We start from the raw sequence: 19,716 nt of genomic DNA, 5'->3' as shown, positions 1-19,716 counted from the left end.
ATATTAAAAGCCATGGAACTAAAAGTTGTCCGGTTAAATTCACCGGGTGTGTGTGAGGGTGGGGATTTAAATCTCTGGGACGGTTCCTTTAGAGCGAGTGGATTTCTGGCCAGGGGCTGGTTCTGGTTTCTCCGGAGAGGGGTCTTGGATGGGATCACGCAAGAGGCCTCTGCCTGGAAAGGCCCTCTGCCTCCCCCGTTCCCCCCCCCCACACACACACACCTCAGCCCGCCTTCAAAAGCCAGTATGTGTTTGGTCTTGCTGTTATTCTGAACCACATACGCGCAGGATTAAATTGCTAACACAAAAACATACGGCGCTGTTAAGAGAGTTCTGAGGGAAGCTTGTGTGTGTGCTAGCTGCATTTGTCATCAGTCAACACCAACTCCTAAAATAGACCGAGTGCGAGATATTGCAATTTAAAAACGCCACCCACTAAGTAATGTTCATCAGATTTATTCTGAACTGAGTTTGTGATTGTGCGTAAAGTCTGCGCCCCCACACCTCTTCAGGGCGCCAATTCAACCTTCCAACCTCTAATCCTTGGCCTGACTCATATTTTCTCAAGAACTTTATTTGGTGGGCTGCAATGCGGAGCACTGGAAAGCAGAATTGTACTAACAATCACCTGCGATTCCAAGTCAGAAAGGGAGCGAAGAGTGGATCCGGAACTCCAGCGACTCTCTTTTTGTCCAACAGCAACTTTAGACCAGCCAGGCGCCCAATTTTAGGGACCGCTGCCGGACTGGAGCTGCGAGGTAGCCGAGAGGCGCTCTGGAGCCGAGTGCCGAAGGAAAGGAGCCCCGCGCAGCCTTTCCTCCGCTCTCTTCACAAGCGGCCCTAATTGGACTCCGAACTTCCCCTTTCCTTGTCCTCCTCCTCCTCCACCCTGTCATTATATTGACTTTCGCTCTCTGGGATGATATTATCGGAACCTCTCTGCTGATGGGGGCTGTCAAAAGGCGGAGACGGGAGGCTCCCGGCCTGGGGAAAAGAAGGAGGGGGGAGAGAAAGAGGAGAAGCGGGGGCCCGTTGCATCAGCCAAGATAATTTGAAGTGAAAATTTCATTTTGACAGGAAAAGAGGGAGGGGGGGGGACAACCAACCTCTTCAATTTCTAAAAGGCTCTGCATCCAGAGATCTCGGTGGCAGGGAGCGAGGGTGGAAGCGGGGGGGGGGGGGGCGAAGAGGGAGGGGGAAGGAAAAGGGTGGAGGGAACGAAAGGAGGGCAGACCTCGCAGAAAGCCACGTCTTGGAGCTGAAAAGGGCAAAAGAACTCGAATTAGTTGTAATAGATAAAAAGGGCAAAAATAAAGAGTCAAGGGTACTTGACAGTAAGAGCGAAAAGTGGAGTCTCCGGGGAGACGGGTTTGCAGCCAGAGGCTGGACCAAGAAGAATGTTAATGCCGTCTGGACAAGCGGGTGGCTGCCGAGAAAGGCGCTGGCGGAGAGAGAGAGACAAAGCAAATCCTCTTGGCAGCTCAAAGAAGGGCGGGAGGCCGCGTGAGAGGGAGGGAGGGAGGGAGGGAGGGAGGGCGGGAGGAGGAGTGACTGGGGGGGAAGGTCCACCCTCCGGCGTGGGCAACTGGAAATAAGCCCCCAAATTCATGGGGGGGGGGATTGAGATAGTATCTTCAAGAAAAGCTCTCGCTCCGTCATCTCTCGGTGGACCCTCGTGACTCTAAATAAATATATCCTGCCTGGGAGAATCACTTGTTTTGTCCAAAGATTTGTCTTTCGCGCCTTGCGGTTCTTTCCCCCCCCCCCCCTTATTAAATCTCCACATTTTCCTAAGCCAATCAAATATTTACTTTGGCACCACCGAGCCAAGAAAAGGGGTTGCCAAGCGTCAAAAAGACACAAGGCAGTTCCCACCCCACCCCGGAAGCCAACCAATTCCTCAGAAAATGCCAGGCCGCTGTCGCGTCTCTCTCCCAAACCTCTCCCTCTCCCGGATACTGATATCCAGGAGAAGAGAACCCCTCTTCTTCGCCGGCTTTGGTTCGGTTGGAGCAGGAAGCCAAACGCACGAGAGAAAAATCTCTTAACATCCCTTTCACTTCCGGCGAGAAGGGCAAGGTCCGAGTTAAGGTTCTCGCCTGGCAGCAAACGCAACTTAAAAGCGCCTTAGGTACGCCAGTTGAGGAACGGGCCTCTTTTGGCAAGCGGAGTTAAACTGCCCTTGGAGCGGCGCCTAAATTTGGGAGGACCGTACCCACTATCGGAAATACCGTAGTTTCTATAGGTTCCTTTAAAAAAATAATAATAAAAACCGGGATCTGCATGCTGGGATCTAGGCTGACTAGCAAAAGGCGGGAAGGTTTCTGGAAATTAGAAAATAATAGCAAGAGCAGCGGGGGGCGGGGGAAGAGAGGCGCAAACCTGGGAATGGCTCTCCAGCAGCGACACTTCGGAGCGGCGAAACAAGTCGCTCTCCGTGGCCTCAGTTCCTTGGGGGGGGGGGAATCTCCCACACCGAAACAGGTGTTGTTGTTTTTTTTCTCAAACTGGCGCGGCAGAACTTCATCTGGGCAGATTGGGTGCCTTCTGTGTTCATACCAAGAGGGCCGAGATCTACCGATTCCCAAGAAAAAGGCTGAACGGTCGCAGGGAAATTAATCACCAGCATGGCTGGATCGATACTTCCACATCTCACAGGTGCAACCGTAGGTTTTTGTTTTTTTTAAGGGAAGTTCTCCGATCTCCTCGAGGCGGCGTGTTGAAAGTGTGTGTGTGTTCCTGTGCGTGAAAGAAATTATCGAGCATGTAAGGGGGCGCCTCTATAAGTCATTTGGCCGTGGCAAATTCCAACCCACCGCGGAGGAGACGGGAAATTAACGGCGCCTTTTTACATAGGGCCCACATAAAACTGTAATCAGCGGCGCGTTACTTTTCATTAAGAGATGTTGACAGCGCGGCAGCGGCGGCAGCAGCTTCAATCTCGACAAGGGAATAGGAGCAAGGGAAGGGGGGGTCTCTCCCGGCCGGAGTCATAAGATAATTCCTTAAACTCCATTAACAACTCTTAGCCGCAGGAAATGGGCTCCCTGAAAACATCTTCAAATCTAAAAGCTTTATCGACCTCGCAAACCTCGGCTGATGGGCCTGTTTCTTTATTTTCTTTCCTTTAAAAAAAAAAAAAGAGTGCTTAAAAAAAAAAAACCCTCGGAAGAAGCCAGCCAGGCAGTAGACTTTGACACAACGCTTCTTATGGAGGTGGGAGAAGAGGGAAGACGGGAGAGCAAGACCTTAAATGATATTTAAAAGGCAGCCAATTAAGATTTCAAATGATTGTCTCCCGAGATTATGCATACAATTTATGTCACTTGCTTTTCCTTCTTCTCCCAAGCCAGCCTGCACAATCGCAAGCCAGCACTTGGCTTGCCCCTTCCACACATCTGTTCAGCAGAGTGGTTCAGAAGCTAATAAATAACCGGACTTCACCTGGGCAAAAGAAAAGGTTCTGGGGGATGAATTAGTAGTCAAGTTTGCTTTTTGTTTTTTTTTTTTGAGAGTGTATGAAAAGCTTAAAGAGAGCATCAAGGTGTTTTCTGGAAACAGGATATTGAGATTTTCCCTCTCTGTGTCACCCTCCCCCCATTTTTTTCTCAAAAGGGCTGTAGTCTGACTCCCTTAATTAATGGATCCTCCCAATACACCATGTATAATAATAACCTGTCCTCTGTCTAGGCCACCAGAGAATAGGCAGAGTATTAGAAAAATCAGACCTTATGCAGGGAAGCTAAATGTTTAATTCAGATTAATATCAGTTCTGAGGAAAGTCTAGGGCAGCGGTTCTCAACCTGTGGGTCACGACCCCATTTGGGGTCGAACGACCATTTCACGGGGGTCGCCAAACAACGCAATCCGCCATTTTTTTCATCAGCCGGCGCAGGGGTGGCGCATGCACGCCGCACAGGGGGGTGCCACCGAGCATTGTGCCGCGCAGGGGGCATCCCCGCGCATGCGTGCCACGCAGGGGGTGGTGCCACGCATGCGCGCCGCCTGCTTATGACCAGGGTCGCCGTATAAAAAGGTTAGAACCACTGGTCTAGGGTCTAATATGAAGCAATTTGTGAAGAAGCTCAACATATTTCAATGGGATATGCATGGACCAGATACCAGAGATACAACTTTTGTGGCTTGACTGGTTTTAGTTCAGTTTTTAGAACAAAGAACTTCCAGGAAGCTGAACCATAAAATTTCACTTGGTTATAACTTGTTGCTGGAAATAATTGTTTTGCTGCATCAAGCAAAAAGCTTGTTTCATTTTCATCTAAGCAGCTACACAAGGATAAGCCACTGAATGTTCACAAGCAGAAAACAGTCTCTTTTCCCCAGCTGCCAGGACTCAAGCTCATAGATCAGTAATGGCGAACCTATGGCACGCATGCCAGAGGCGGCACTCAGAGCCCTCTCTGTGGGCACTCACGCTGTTGCCCCAGAACCCCCTCCTGGAGGAGAGTCACCCCCAGCACAGCTGGTATGGAGCAGTCAAGAACATGGTAGCTGGGCAGCAGGGACAAGATTCCGCCCTTGTGCCCCGTGGCGCGCAGATGATGCTGTGAGGCGTGAGCAGAGGGCATGGCCACCATGGCGCTGCTGGGCCACCTGGGCAATCTGTGGCGGGCCATGGAGGCAGTGGGTGGCCCTGCGGGCGGGTGGGGGCGGAGTGGGAGTGGAGCGGGGAAGGCGGGGCTGGTTTTTGGGACCTCAGTCTCTAAAAGCTTCGCCATCACTGTCATAGATAATGGGAGATCAGTTCATCCTCCAAGAACTCATACTCCTATTTTCCAGATTTCTGCCATGGCCAGTTAAAAAAAGTTGGTGACCATCACACTATTTTATGATCATGAGCTCCATAAGTTAGCTGAGTGATGAACTACTTCCTTTAGCTCAGTGGTTCTCAACCTGTGGGTCGGGACCCCATTTGGGGTCGAACGACCATTTCACGGGGGTCGCCAAACAATGCAGTCCACCATTTTTTTCCCCATTTTCCTTAGCTGTGCTACTCCCTTTTATTCTATTGGCTTTTGAAAGCCAATAGGAATTGTCCAGGCTGTCTCTGCCCTGCTGAACCCGCCAAAAGTCCCATTCTGCAAACGGTGCTGCACCAGTTGAGTAGTCCTCAACTTATGACCGGTTGAGTAGTCCTCGACTTACGACCAGTTGGGGGTCGCAGCATTAAAAAGGTTGAGAACCACTGCTTTAGCTTGACTGAGCCTAGTTGCAAGGCAGCTTCTATTTGGTATCATCCCACCCCTTCACAGCTGAGGTCTTAGAGAGGAGAGAAACAATTTTTTGTGCCCTGTCCTCCTCCTGAAATATTTAAGATATCTTTAATTTTTCCCACTTAATTCTTACATCTGCATTGTTTTTATTAGTGGCTGGTTTGCCATTCTTACAGAGGCAGGCATTCTTCCTAAGGGAAGGCTTCTTGAAGCCCCAGCTCCTGAAAGTACCATCCATCTCTAATAATGGAAAGGCATAATGAGATGTATAAGACAATGCATGAGTGTGTACGTGTAAATTACAGCAAAATATGCAAAGCATTATTTCCAACAGTCTTTGGGAAGATGGTTTGGCTCCCTTTCCCTCACTTTAAAGGAATTTCCCTTTATTTCCACAAAGGGATTTCTCCTCACCCTGTTTTCATACAGTAGGGTGTGCATATCTGTGCATGTGTGATGGCTCTTGTGATTTTAGATGATGGGAGTGATCTAGTGCAGCCATTTAAAGCACCCGCCATTCAGCACAGTAGCATGTAAATACTATTCAAAGAAATCTGCCTATACATTTCTGCATATGTGTGGAGAAACAAATGCCATGGGCACAACCTATTATTTGTAATGTTCATCATCTAGGTCTGATCTCCCAAGAATTTACATGGAGCAAGGGGCTGGAAAAGAGCTCTCTCTTGTGCACTCTGTGTGCGAGTGTGTTTGTGTGTGATAACTGTTGCTTGAGATATTTTAACAGATTTGGGCTAGGTCAGCGGCACAAGATCAGATCTAGCCACCTTCTGGCTTTCTGAAGTCCCGGAGGAGAGAGCTCCCTCCCATTCTACAATGTCCCTTTAGACCAGTGATGGCAAACCTTTTAGAGACCGAGTGCCCAAACTGCAACCCAAAACCCACTTATGCATCATTGGGTGCTGGGTGGGTGTGGCCCATTGGGTGGGTGTGACCCATTGGGTGGGTGTGGCCCACTGGGTGGGCTGCAGTGGTAATGGCAGACTGGGTGGGACTAAAAAGTTCAATCAATCAATTCCAACTTTGCAAGATTTTTTTTCTGTGAGAAGTTGAAATTGACTGATTGAACCTTTTTTTTTTTGTACACGGCGGCAGAGGCTTAAAGCAAAAAGATTTTATAAAACCCAGCTGAAGGCCTAGGACTGGGGCAACGGCGCGCATGCCCACAGAGAGGGCTCTGAGTGCCGCCTCTGGCACCCGTGCCATAGGTTCTCCACCACTGCTTTAGATCTTTAGACGAAGCAAGGAGAAGCTGACTTTCCACAATGCCTACATCCCCCAGAAGTGGCAGCTTCTGAAGATGCTGCTCTTTTTCTCTTCTCCATGAGGTCTCCACCTCACTTCCCTCCCACTTATGTGCAAAGGTAGATCTGAGTGAAATGGTTGTGTGCATGAATGGAATGGATAGTATACATGCAAGACCAAATTAGCAGCTGGATTAAACCTTGTCTTAAATCCCTTCAGCTGCTTCCAGCTTGGGAATAAAGCCCCAAGTGAATGTTTTGGAACTGGACCTTGCAGTGTAAAACCCCTGTGTCTTACATTTGTAATAAAAGGAACCCTAGACCGGTTCTCACTGGTATCACTAAAAACAACACAACACTATGTTGGATTTCATGTCTTATCTTTCACAACCAATCCGATTGCTTTGCTAGAGAGGAAAGTTGTAGTCCAATACTATGGGTTCCAAGCCAGTAAAGGCTACATATACAATTCCACTGTGTGTGTGTGTGTGTGTGTGTGTGTGTGTGTACACACAATAATAACATAGCTTTGGGCTATCTCAAATAGCAAAGGTTTCAGTAAAATGATGTCTGCGCTGTGTTATATTGTATGATATCAAACTCAAAGAAGCTATATAGAGAATCAAGTGTTTTCATACTGTATGCAGGGTAAGACAGGAGTAACACAGGAAAAGGAGCAGATGAAATTGAAAGCTAAGCTAAAGCCATTTCTTCCTTTTATTCAGATTGCTTTGTACTTACAACAGGGCAGCCATTGTCCACAACTTTCCACTAAATTATATTTTTTAATGTAGCTGAAGGGAGGAAATACTTCAAGCACAGCCAACAGTTCAGTGAATGCAATTTACACGTAATGCAACAGAAATTTAAGTTAAATAAAAACAAATCCAATCTTATTGTAATTACAAAATATTGCATGTCCAGAGCATCCCCTTCAGGGGCCAGGCAATATTTAAGCTATCCTATTCAGGATAAAAACTAGAGTTAGCACCTGCTTGTGTGAATTCTGCTTTATTGGTATATATTATTTAAAGCAGACTTTCTGTTGTTCTGGTGCCTCAAGCAATCTTTTATTCACAGAGAGAGTTGCACCGATTCTGTTGCATAATTTGATACTTTAAAAAAATTCCTCCACCTAATTCCTGTTTGATTTAACATGGGTAGATCGAAGCAATGCAAACCATCAGAAAAGTCTTTAAATGTGTTACATATAGATTAACATCCAACACCCAGAATCCTGGGTGTTGGAATCTCCCCCCTCCATGATACCGCTTTATTTAATTTCCTTAAACTGCAAAATAATTATTGATTTCACTTCAGGGGTCAATAGGTCTCCAGCTGAAATCAATTGGTGTTTTGCCAATTAATTTCTCTGAGGCAAAACCATGGAGTGTGTCCTTACCATTTGTTTTCTCTTTGAAACATTGATGTAAGCTTTTCAGACTTCAAAGATAAAACCATGCTACTGTTGTAAAATCCCTAGGTGTATCAAATGGGGTTTCATGTTTGAAGAAATAAAAATTGTGTAAAATTACATTTTCCATAAATATTTGGCGCAAAGTGCTTATCTAATAAGTCCGCTACTACACTACTGTATGTAGTAAATATGAGCTGCTTTTAGAATTATTTTTGGAGGCAGATTAGCAATACAGATTGTTAGGCAGAATAATATAGATGAACAATTGCCAGTTAATAAAGTTGCTATTGCTAAATAAAGTTGCAAATGCTTTAAACACATTTTATGAAAATGAAAGCAAATATTAGATAAGAACTATTGATAATATGTGCATCATTACCTTCCACCTCAGATTTCAGGTGATTTTTTCCCCCCTTGTTCTTGGCAAGCTTGTAACATGTGCCAGCTCTAAGAGGCAAGTAGCTGAATGTAATCTGAAATTTGAAACTGGATTTGAAAGAAAATTCTGAAGTATTTCTATTATACAGATCTATTATTTATTTCTTTTCAGTATTCAACCCCATAGAAGACTTAATGAAAAAAAAATACTAAGCTGAAAAAACATGTTAGAGGTGTACTGATCCAGGAGAGATATGGTTCACATTTTCTGAAATTGTCCCTAAGTAAGATTATTTCAGAAATAAGAAAACTGAAATGTGACTACCTATTATCAATGGTCCTAGAACATGTTTAACTGTGTTCAAATGTAAAAATATAGAGTATTGTCTAATGACGTCTATGTCTAATGATGTGTGTGTCTAGTTTAATGAAAAGAAAGACTGGGGTGACATGATAACAGTTTTCCAATATCTAAGGGGCTGCCACAAAGAAGAGGTGGGTCAACCTCTTCTCCAAAGCACTTAAAGGCAGCACAAAGAAGCAATGGATGGAAACTAATTAAGGAGAGAAGCAACCTAGAATTAAGGAGAAATGTCCTGACAGTGAGGACAATTAACCAGTGGGATGTCTTGCCTTTAGAAGTTATGGGTGATCCCTCACTGGAGGTTTTAAAGAGGAGATTGGAAAGTAATTTGTCTGAAATGGTATAGGATTTCCTGCCTGAGCAGGAGGTTGGACTAGAAGACCTCCAAGGTTACTTCCAACTATGTTATTCTGATATGCAGGAAAAGAATCCTAGTGATTTAATGGGACAGTTTAATCCCTAGTTCTCTAGGCACTATCCAAATTCACTGGGTACCCAAGTCTTTTCACCTACAGCAGCCCAAAACATTATTTAACAGAAAAGGAAGATAGCAACGAGCATGGTGAATTTATTGATCCATGGGTGTTTCTGATAATCAGCAGGTATTGACAGCTTTCACACAGTGCTAAGCTGAACTTTGAAACATGATTATTTGGAAAAATACATAATGATTGGGATACCACCTTACAATATATTAAAACAATAGAAAAGAATATATCTAGCTCAGGGGTGAACTGGAGTCCTTGCTCAGAGAGTGTTCTCTGAACTTGGTGGTTTACTTGTAGACATTTCATTACCCAGCTAGGTGATGTCATCAGTTCTGGTGTGGGATTTGCTGCTTTATACAGCAGCTTGCCCTGACGGTATTGGTGGGGGTGTGGTTTTCTGCTTGGTAGTTCTTTAATTATGGCATTACGATTGTTTGTCTGGGTGTTGATTGCTGGAGAGGATGTGTTCTGATCTTTTAATTTCCTTCTTAGCTTTTTATTGTCTCCTTTGAATAGTGTGCAAAAGTGGTTTATCTCCATGTGTCTATTGATGGTGATCAGCATCACAGTGCACATCTTACTTTATTTATTATCTTTGAACAAAAGGAAATGGTGTTCAAGACAGCCAACAATAAATAAAGAAAAATTAGTGTTCCTTCTCAAATTGGTTTCTAGAAGAGAAAGGAAACATTTTTTTAACCCCTTTAATTCTCAACTTTCTAGCCATCGGCTGTTAGAAGAAAATAAGTCCATCAGTGCCCTCATTTCACAAAATCCCCTTTGTACATTTATATATTGCAGATGAGAATTGCCTGGTTAAAGAGGCCTATTATCTATATATTAATGTAATCTACAGGAGCATAGATGAAACTCCATGTTTGTTACCTGAGAAAAATAAAAAAACTAATTTCTGATGATTTCCAGTGATTTTAATGTATTTTAAAACCAGAAGTTTCAAATCAGCCTTCTCTGATTTCTCAGCCTTGTCTGACTGAGTAAAGGCTCAGAATGAACAAAGACTTGCAACAAAAGTCAAAGTTAATAAAAAAAAAGTTTCAATATATAAATAATAGAAAAAAGTCAAGGAAAAAGTTGGTCCACTAAAGAGAGAAGATGGCAAGGAAGTAACAGAAGTAGAGAGAAAGCAAAGCTGCTTAACTCATTCTTTGCATCAGTCTTCACACAAAAAGAAAATATCACCCAATTTATCAAAAACATAACTGTAAAAGACAGACTCAAAATAAACATTAAAATAAGCAAGAAAATGGTAATAGAACACTTGTCTGACCTTGATGAATATAAATCACTGGGACCTCCTGATGGATTACAGCCCAAAGTTCTGAAGGAGCTGTTAGATATTATCTCAGAATCATTCTATCATATCTTTAAAAAATCTTGGAGCACTGGAGAACTACCACTGATTGGAAAAGATCTGATGTGGTTCCCATCTTCAAAAAAAAGGGGGGGGGGAACCAGAGGAAACTACAGAGCAATGAGCCTAACATCAATATCTGGGAAGATACTGTGAACAGATCTGTGAACATCTAGAACAAATAAACTTATAACTAGAAGCCAGCACGGGTTTGTTAAAAAAAGATCATGCCAAAGCAATCTTATTTCATTCTTTGACAAAGTGACCAAATTAATAGACCAGTGAAATGCTGTGGACATAGTATATTTAGACTTCAGCAAGTTGACAAATTAGACCACTACCTACTTCTTGGTAAGCTAGAAAAATGTGGGATGCACAGCATCACCACCAAATGGATTTGTAATTGGCTGACAAACAATGCTCAACGAGTAGTCCTTAATGGCACTACATCTGCATGGAGAGATGTAAGCAGTGGGCTACCACAAGATTCTGTCTTAGGCCCAGTACTCTTCAATATCTTCATCAATGACTTAAATGAGGAATAGAAGGGGAACTCATCAAATTTGCAGATGACATTAAGCTGACAGGAATAGCCAATACCCCCAGAAGACAAGCTCAGGATCCAAAAAGATCTTGACAGACTTGAACAATGGGCCCTAGCCAACAAAATGAAATTTAATGTGGAGAAAAGCAAGGTTTTATACCTGGGCAGGAAAAACCAAAGGTACAAGCACAGATTAGGCAAAACCTAGCTCAAAAACAGTAACTGAGAGGGACCTTGGAGTACTAGTGGATGATCACGTAAACATGAGTCAGCAGTGTGTGGCAGCAGCCAAAAAAGCTAATACAATCCTTGGCTGTATAAACAGAAGCATAGAATTAAAATTATGTGAAGTATTAGTACCACTTATAAAGCCTTAGTAAGACCATATATGGAATATTGCATCCAGTTTTGGTCACCACATTACAGAAAAGATGTTGAGACTTTGGAAAAAGTACAAAGAAGAGCTACAAAGATGATTAAAGGCCTGGAGACTAAAATATATGAAGAACGGTTGCAGGATTTGGGTTTGGCTAGTCTAGAGAAAAGAAAGACTAGGGGGGACATGATAGCAGTATTCCAGTATTTGAGATGTTACAACAAAGAGGAGGGGGTCAATTTATTTTCCAAAGCACCAGAGAGCAGGACAAGAAACAATGGATAGAAATTAATCAAGGAGAGAAGCAACCTGGAATTAAGAAGAAACTTCCTAACAGCTAGGACAATTAACCAGTGGAACAGCTTGCCTTCAGATGTTGTGGGTGCTTCATCATTGGAGGATTTTAAGAAGAGACTGGACAGTCACTTGTCTGAAATGGTATAGGATCTCCTGCTTGAGCAAGGGGCTCAACTAGAAGACCTCCAAGGTCTCTTCCAGCTCTATTCTAATGCTGATTCTGACTTTGGGATGTCCCAGCTATCATGGCTGTAGCGGTGGCAGAAGGAAATGATGAGGATTGTAACCCAATACATCTGGAAGCTTCCAGGTTGGGCAAGCTTGTTTTAGATGTATGTAGCATTCAATTCAAAATGGTGTCCTGTGACTATTAGGCAATTATCCACATCCCTTCTTGTTATAGTGACTGATCTTCTGCAATTCTTGACTTTGGACCTCACCCACCTCCTCGTGTCTGCTGTTTAGCAGTTTGTTTCATCTTACGTAACTGCTTCAATGAAAGATGAAACCCCCTAAAACCAAAGAAGCTTGTCTACCATTGCTTTTATTTTCATCCAAAATGTTCTTAGGAAGCTGCAACAGAGCTTGTAAACTGTTGCTCCAATGGAATCTGTCAAAAGTTGGAATGTCCTGGACACTTCACTTCCTAAGATTGGTACTTTATGTCTGCTGCTGTAGGAGCATCCATAATACAGGCTGGTCATTCCCACCCTAAAGTTATTCATTTTAGATACTTTGGCATGTTGTCTCTTATTCTTGGCCAATTAATATAAATTAATGTCATTGCCAAAGCAACACAAGAATTACATTGTAATCCAACAACAACAAAAACAGCCAGTAGCTACCATCAATCAAAGCTGACACCAGCCACAACATAGAAAAACTCAAAGATGTAGTGCAAGATTAGAAGATGTGGAGAGATGACCAAATTGATACCACCCACACCACCACCACCTTCATCATCATTATCATCATTATCATCATCATCATCTACCATAATAATGAATACAGGGATGACATGTCCACCATGTTTTAGATAGTTGTAGTTGTATATAAACACCTCCCACCTCCCTAAAGGTATTCTTTTTTTTTTTCTAGCAGAACAACTGCTATGAATGAGATTTAAAAGTTTATTTGAAAGTAAAATAAAAATCATCATTGCTATTTTCAGTTTATGATACATATTTGAAGAAACAGTCATGGGCAAGATATACTAAAAATTCTCTTTCAATGAATGGAACCTGTTCCTGAAAAGGGAATGCTCTGTATTTCAAACTACGCAAAAGAGCTTCTTGCTGATTAAGCCTCAAGATAACAAAGTTTCACCTAGAATTCTTTCTATCAACGCTATTGCTGCCAAATTATCATCGCTGAAATAAATATGGTACATTTGTAACTCAACTGTAATAATATCACCAAATGTTTATTTTTAATAAAAGGACCTTGTGGTATAGAATCCAACAATTTACATAGGCAATATATTTTACTGGAGTTGTTGTTAGTCAAGTAACAAAATCAAGCCCGTCTGACAAAGTTCCACCTATAAAATGATGCATAGTGCAATTAAAGTTTCTGTATTTAAATATGATTGACTGAAATTTGTATTAGATTTTCCTTTGTTGGGTATGGAGATGGGATAAGGATCCAATTTAAATGGCATATAATTATCAGCACTGTTCAATTTTTTTTCAGTTGCATTGGTATAATATTAGCTCTCCCCCCCCCACACACACACATTGCCACCCCCATCTCAGACCTCTTTAGTATGTTGTGATATCTTCAGATTCATTTCAGTGTGTTTCTTAATCATTTCACAAAGGAACAGTTTAGAAAGGGCAGGATATAGCTAAATGTCAAATTATATTTCAGGAGCAATTTTATTTTTTCATTGAGCTGAATTAAAGATAACTAACATAGTGGGGGAGGGTTGCCTGAGCCTTAGGAAATGCTTAATTTGGGCTCATTCTGTCCCTTTCTGATGTACTTGATTCTTGATTTTAATTGGGGGGGGGTTGAATAATATAATTGATAGCTTTGCAAATATGACATAGGGCAAAGATTGAGTCTGGGTGCTCTAATTCAAGTTAAGTCTCTAGAGCAGTGCTGCCTGGGGAATTCTGGGAGTCAAAGTTGACACATCTTAAAGTTGCCAATGTTTAAAAAAAACACTATTCTAAAGAGACAGTAGTTTTTAGTAGAATAGTAAGAATATGGATCTGATTCCATGCCATGCTCAACTTTTCTGGCTAGTTACCAAGCTGTTACACAGGCTCCTGTTGGCTGGCAGCTCTTACTTGTAGCTACCATGTCTTAAGACAGCCTTCCTCAATCTAATGCTTCTCAAATATGTTGAACTACAGCATCTGCAATATCCAGGGGCCTGAGAGTGCTGGATGAGAAGGATGGATTTTGTAATCCAGTACATCTTGGTATGTTCCAGACTGGATAAAAGTACTTCCATGTTTTTCAAAGTATTATACATAAGCTTCTATTTATAATGCCTGGTCTGTAATTAGAACAATGACTCATGTCCAACTGGTGTTAAAAAAAAAACCTCTTGGTCTTAAAAACCTTTGCCTTTAGCACAAATTACAGACAATGAAATTGCATCTTATCTGCCCTGCCAGCTCTGTTCTGCACCTAAGCCATTACAAAGGCACTTGTATTTCTTTCAGAGAAGTATATCCCTGTCTCTTTCTTGCCACAAACCAAACTGAAGAGATAAAGCAGAAGCCAAAAAAAAAAAAAGTAGATGTTCAAAATTGAGGCTTTTTCCACTTGCACCCAATCATGACACAATTGTGCCCTTTTCCTGCCCTGATTCCATGATGTTGCCTTGTTTTCTCCCAGTCCTTTTGTCCAAGGATGTGTAAAATCTGTGAGGCCCTGTCACCAATTGCTTGCAACAGGTGGCTGGCACTAACTAGGAAGAGAGTCAATGGAAGCCATAAATGGGGTCATCGTTCAGGATATCAAATTTGATGCAGGTATAGTTTTCTGCCCATTTGCAGATGGATAGAAGGCATTCAGACTAAGCAAAGGGGAAGATTCTAGAAGAGTCCAAATCACATATTCCAATAGAGAGAGGTTCCCTGCAGACGGGCTCCGGCACAAGTCTGAAAGCTCAGAAGAGTAAATCTCTGGTCCCAGTGACCCACCCAGATTGGATCCTGCAATATCATCTTATGGGGCAGCAATCTCATAAAAACGCCTTGCCCATGATGTCCTTCCCCATGATGGGGAAAGCATTCCTATAGGTTTTACCATCCAATCACATAACTCTCCCTGGGAAGAACAACAAACATTAAGGAGACCTCATGAAGGTGTATATTTTTATTACTCTTTGGGATGCTATAATAGACCTCTAGGTTTATTTATCATGAGCCATCCAGCCTTTTTCCCTAAACCAAAGGACATGAAAGACATAAATGTGTGGCAGGTCAGCCACCTGTCTTCTTATAAGCATGAAAGCATCTTCTAAAGTTCTGACTGGCAGTACATTTTTAGCATGGACCACACCTTTGTTTCTATTGGTGTCAAGAGGGCCAGCAACCCTTGGATTGTTCCCCTGCAAGCAAAACCCCCAGCCAAGACCCCTTTCAGCCTTTCAGCTGCAGAGTGAAAGGCAAAGGAGGCTTTGTCAGAGCACTTCCCAACCCATTCATCTGGAAGCCAGCAGCTATCATTTTTTGTGGAAGGGGTTAATTGTCCAATGCTCAGTTCTATCAGCAGTGCTCAGAAATGTCTGACTTTGCCAGATCGTGCCCTCCTGTATTTTATTTTATTTTGTCTCCTTCCAACATTTTATGCGTGTATTTCAGTGCTAGAAGGAAAGAGCAGCTGATAAGGAAGTATCTGGGAGACTCACCAAGTTATCTGCTCTGACCTTTGGAGAGCAAAAAGGGAAGTGTTGTCACTTTGAGGAGATGTAGAGGTCATGCTAAGCATGGGGCCAGCCAGGAACTTTTTTTAGAGTGTGTCAGAACCAGGGCAAAGTGAAGACAGACTAGCCTTAATCCTTTAACCTAACCTGTCAAGAAAGCATCAAGCTAGCCTGCCAACTGTGCAACCACCTCATAACTCAGAAAGGTATGCATGAGTGCATTTATGCATTTACGATTGGTAAAGGTATTTTACGATTTGATATTCAAGGCATCACAAACCCTTTGAACACATCTCAGGGTCTCAACAAACAAAGGAAAACTGGGATGTCTCGATAACAAACAGTTATCAGCAATACAGATACATCAGCAGCCCAAAGGAGATGGATTATTTAATTTTACACATATATAATATTTTAGTCAATAAAACAAATAGGAATTTATTTTATGCTATAAAAAAAATCCAGACGCACATATTTGTTATTGTTAATCTTCCATGCACAATGATGATCAACTAAAATTGTAAATATTTATTCAACAGACACATAGAAAGATTAGAAATAATGCAGCTAATGGTAATATGTATTTATATCAATGAGTGAGAAGTATGTACATGTATATCTTGATTGTATACTAATTTAGTCATCTAAATAATCTTTTCATACATATTGGCTGGACCCTGTTTTAGCTTACAAACCACCTTTTCAGCTGATCCCACAATATCAATATCTTGCTTATTCTGTTGAATGAATCATTGCCAATAATTGGTTTGAAGATTTGAGTCTTTCCATTTGCACCAAGTTAGACATTTAGTTAGACCAGGGGTGTCAAACTCAATTTCATTGAGGGCCACATCAGCATTGCGGTTGCCCTTGGGGAGGTGGGGGTGTGTGGCCTACTGGGTGGGCGTGGATGGAGTGAGTATGGCCTACTGGGTGGGTATGGCCAGCTCTACATCATTTGCCCCACTGCCTGCCAAAACCTCTCACCGGAGCCCATCAAGCCAGATAGGTGAAGTAGGTGAGGGCCATTTGCTGGCCACTTCCAGATGATGGTGCATTTCTTCATTCCTCACAAAGGGTGACACCTCCCCAGCATGCACCCAGAGGGCGGGGCCGACGCAGCAGGGGCTGTTTCCTTGCTGTTTCCAGATGGCCTTGTGGAACTAAGACTGAATGCGTTTCAGCATAGATGGCCACCACAAAATTGTACATTGGCTCCTGGCTGGCCTGGGCCAGGGCCAAGACAGCCGGGGCCATTCCCTCACTGTTTCCAGGATGGTTTCGCGGGCCACATGAAATCACTTCACGGGCCGCATCCGGCCCCCGGGCCTTGTGTTTGACATGTCTGTGTTAGACATATCTGGATTACAAATAATAATAAGCATGCAGCTTGAATAAAGGAGGTGGAGAAGGAAAAACAAGAAATTGAAAAAAAAATTGTAATAACAGCAGAAATGGTAGAGAAAAGAGCATGGATGATCAAGAATTGGTTGGTGCCCTGTGAAGATGAGTTGTATGGTTTTTGGTTGAAACATCTGACTGGTCTATACCGACTCATCTCCAAGCAGTTTAACAACGTATTGCAATTCAAGATTGGTTAACATCTGGCAGAATCTACCTGATAATGAAAGATCCAACAAAAGTGGCAGCACCAGGCAAATACAGGCTAGTTACCTGCTTAACAATAATGTTCAGATTACTACCTGTTGTGGTAGCTGATGCAGTCCAACAACATCTAGTTGAAAACAAGCTCTTTCCACTGGAGCAGAAAGGAAACTGCCCAAAACAAAAGAGGAACAAAAAATAAACTCCTACCGTAATTGACAACTAGAAATGACTTTAATCCGCCTCAGGTAACGATTGAGGAACATCATGAAGACATGACCTTCCCATCTGCGAAAGTGGAATCATAGGAATATCCTGAAGGGCTGCAGGAGATGGCAAGAAACAATTTGCCCTCTGGTAAATGTATATCATGATAAGCAATATCTGCCATGAGCCATTTTTGAAGGTATCCATAATTTCTTCTCAAAACTTCCAGATACATATGTTCACTAGCCTCCAAAGTGTTGGGTACCCCTGATACAATTAATGTTTCTTCTGATCTTTAGTATTCAAGCCATATTTCTGAGACATGTAATTGGTAATATTTACTCCATGTGTCTTTCTACTTATATTCAATTAAAGAATGGTTTAATCAATGAAATGCATCCTAATTAATTACTCAAATGCATTAGTTCAACCAAGAAGTCTTTTTTCCTTTTGACCCGCAGCAACAGAGAAGGAAAAATCCCCACATCTCCTTTTGTCTGCCTCTTGTTTCGTTTATTAATGGCCCAATGAAAGAAGCAAAGAAAATATATGAATAAAGAAATGGAAAGAGGTTAGTACTAGATGGGGCAGCTGAATTACAAACTACAAAGCTGCACAGCTAGAGTTAATAAATGCTCAAATTTCAGTGAACACCGATCTATCATTAAGATTTTTAATACTGCTTTTCAAGAGCAAATGTCTTTTTAAAACTGTTTATAGCTTAGAAGAAGGCACAATAATTCTCTAAGTAGCACCACCAAAGTACAGCATTTTTTTTTCAAAGACAAAAGTAATTATCAGTCATTTTTCCATAATTCCAACTGTAACTGTCTCGCCTAGGGAGATTGTGGAAACATTTTTTTAAAAAAATCAATTTTTAAAAGTCCACCTATTTCCAGAGTCTTTTCCAGTTCTGTGACTTAGGGCAATTTCACACAGCCACTGTTGTCATGCCTCATAAATTCCCCAAGTTCTGTAAGCCAGTTCCACCGAGGGCTGCAATTATCCTCACTACAACCACAGAGAATTCCAGATAGGATAATCAATGTTCCCTCCTGCTGTCCGATAAGCACTGCAAAAACTTGAATCAAACTAGCTATCATCTTGCTGAATTTGTTTTCAAGGAGGGGAGTCACTTTGGGAGAGGTGCAAAATTGTCCCTCTTCTCTATTGAAGAATCTGTGGCATAAAAACTGCAGGGAAAGAGGGAATCAAGGAGACTGAAGTTAAGAGTTTCCATCAGTAGGAAAATAACATGCTCCCAGCTCAGTGGGTCTCTAGCATTTCCAGTTTAAAAACTAACATTTTGCCATTGCTCCTGATCTACTGCTTCTTAATCTACAGGAAGAAAATAGTTTAAGTTCATTGTATTAGTAGCAACAATGGAGTAAAACACAGATACAGTGCCAAACTCTGGTGCCAAAGTAGAAGTGCCCTAAGCTTCCAGTTCATGATGGAGTATATAAATGAAATGTTGATATGCTTGGGGGGGGGGGGAGATGCAAGACCAGGTTCAGAGCAAAATTCTTTCCCCATCATCTTGCCTTCAGACACTGTGGGTGCTCCATCACTGGAGGTTTTTAAGAAGAGACTGAACAGTCACTTGTCTGAAATGGTATAGGGCAGTGATGGCGAACCTTTTAGAGACTGAGTGTCCAAACTGCAACCCAAAGACCACTTATGTATCATCGGGTGCTGGGTGGGTGTGGCCCATTTGGGTGGGCATGGCTTCGGTGGTAACGGCAGACTGGGTGGGAATAAAAAATTCAATCAGTCAATTCCAACTTTGCGAGAGCTTTTTTTTCTCTGTGAGAAGTTGAAATTGATTGATTGATTGATTGAACCTTTTTTTTTTTTTTTTGCACACAGCGGCAGAGGTCTAGAGCAAAAAGGTTTTATAAAAGCCAGCCGAAGGCCTAGGACTGGGGCAACGGTGCAGGTGCCCACAGAGAGGGCTCTGCGTGCCACCTGGGGCACGCGTGCCATAGGTTCGCCACCATGGGTATAGGGTCTCCTGCTTGAGCAGGGGGCTGGACTAGAAGATCTCCAAGATCCCTTCCAGCTCTATTCTGATGGATTCTGATTGATTGACAACTTTGGGACCACTTGAAAGAGTTTTATGAAATAACCTAGGGACAGAATTGAGAATATGAAATTAGTAGCTACTCCTCAGTAGATGTTTTCTTGCGCATGAGGATTGTGCAGCAGTTCTTAACAAGCTACTAAAGTTGTCTTTGTAAGATTTCATAAAATTTAGTCCAGAGTATATGATCCAGCTTTATGTCCTAA

This window comes from Crotalus tigris, unplaced genomic scaffold (assembly GCF_016545835.1).
Source record: "Crotalus tigris isolate CLP2741 ecotype Arizona unplaced genomic scaffold, ASM1654583v1 scf7180000024391.5723578, whole genome shotgun sequence".
In the NCBI taxonomy this organism is placed as follows: domain Eukaryota; kingdom Metazoa; phylum Chordata; class Lepidosauria; order Squamata; family Viperidae; genus Crotalus; species Crotalus tigris.
Note: the sequence above shows the minus strand (reverse complement) of the source record.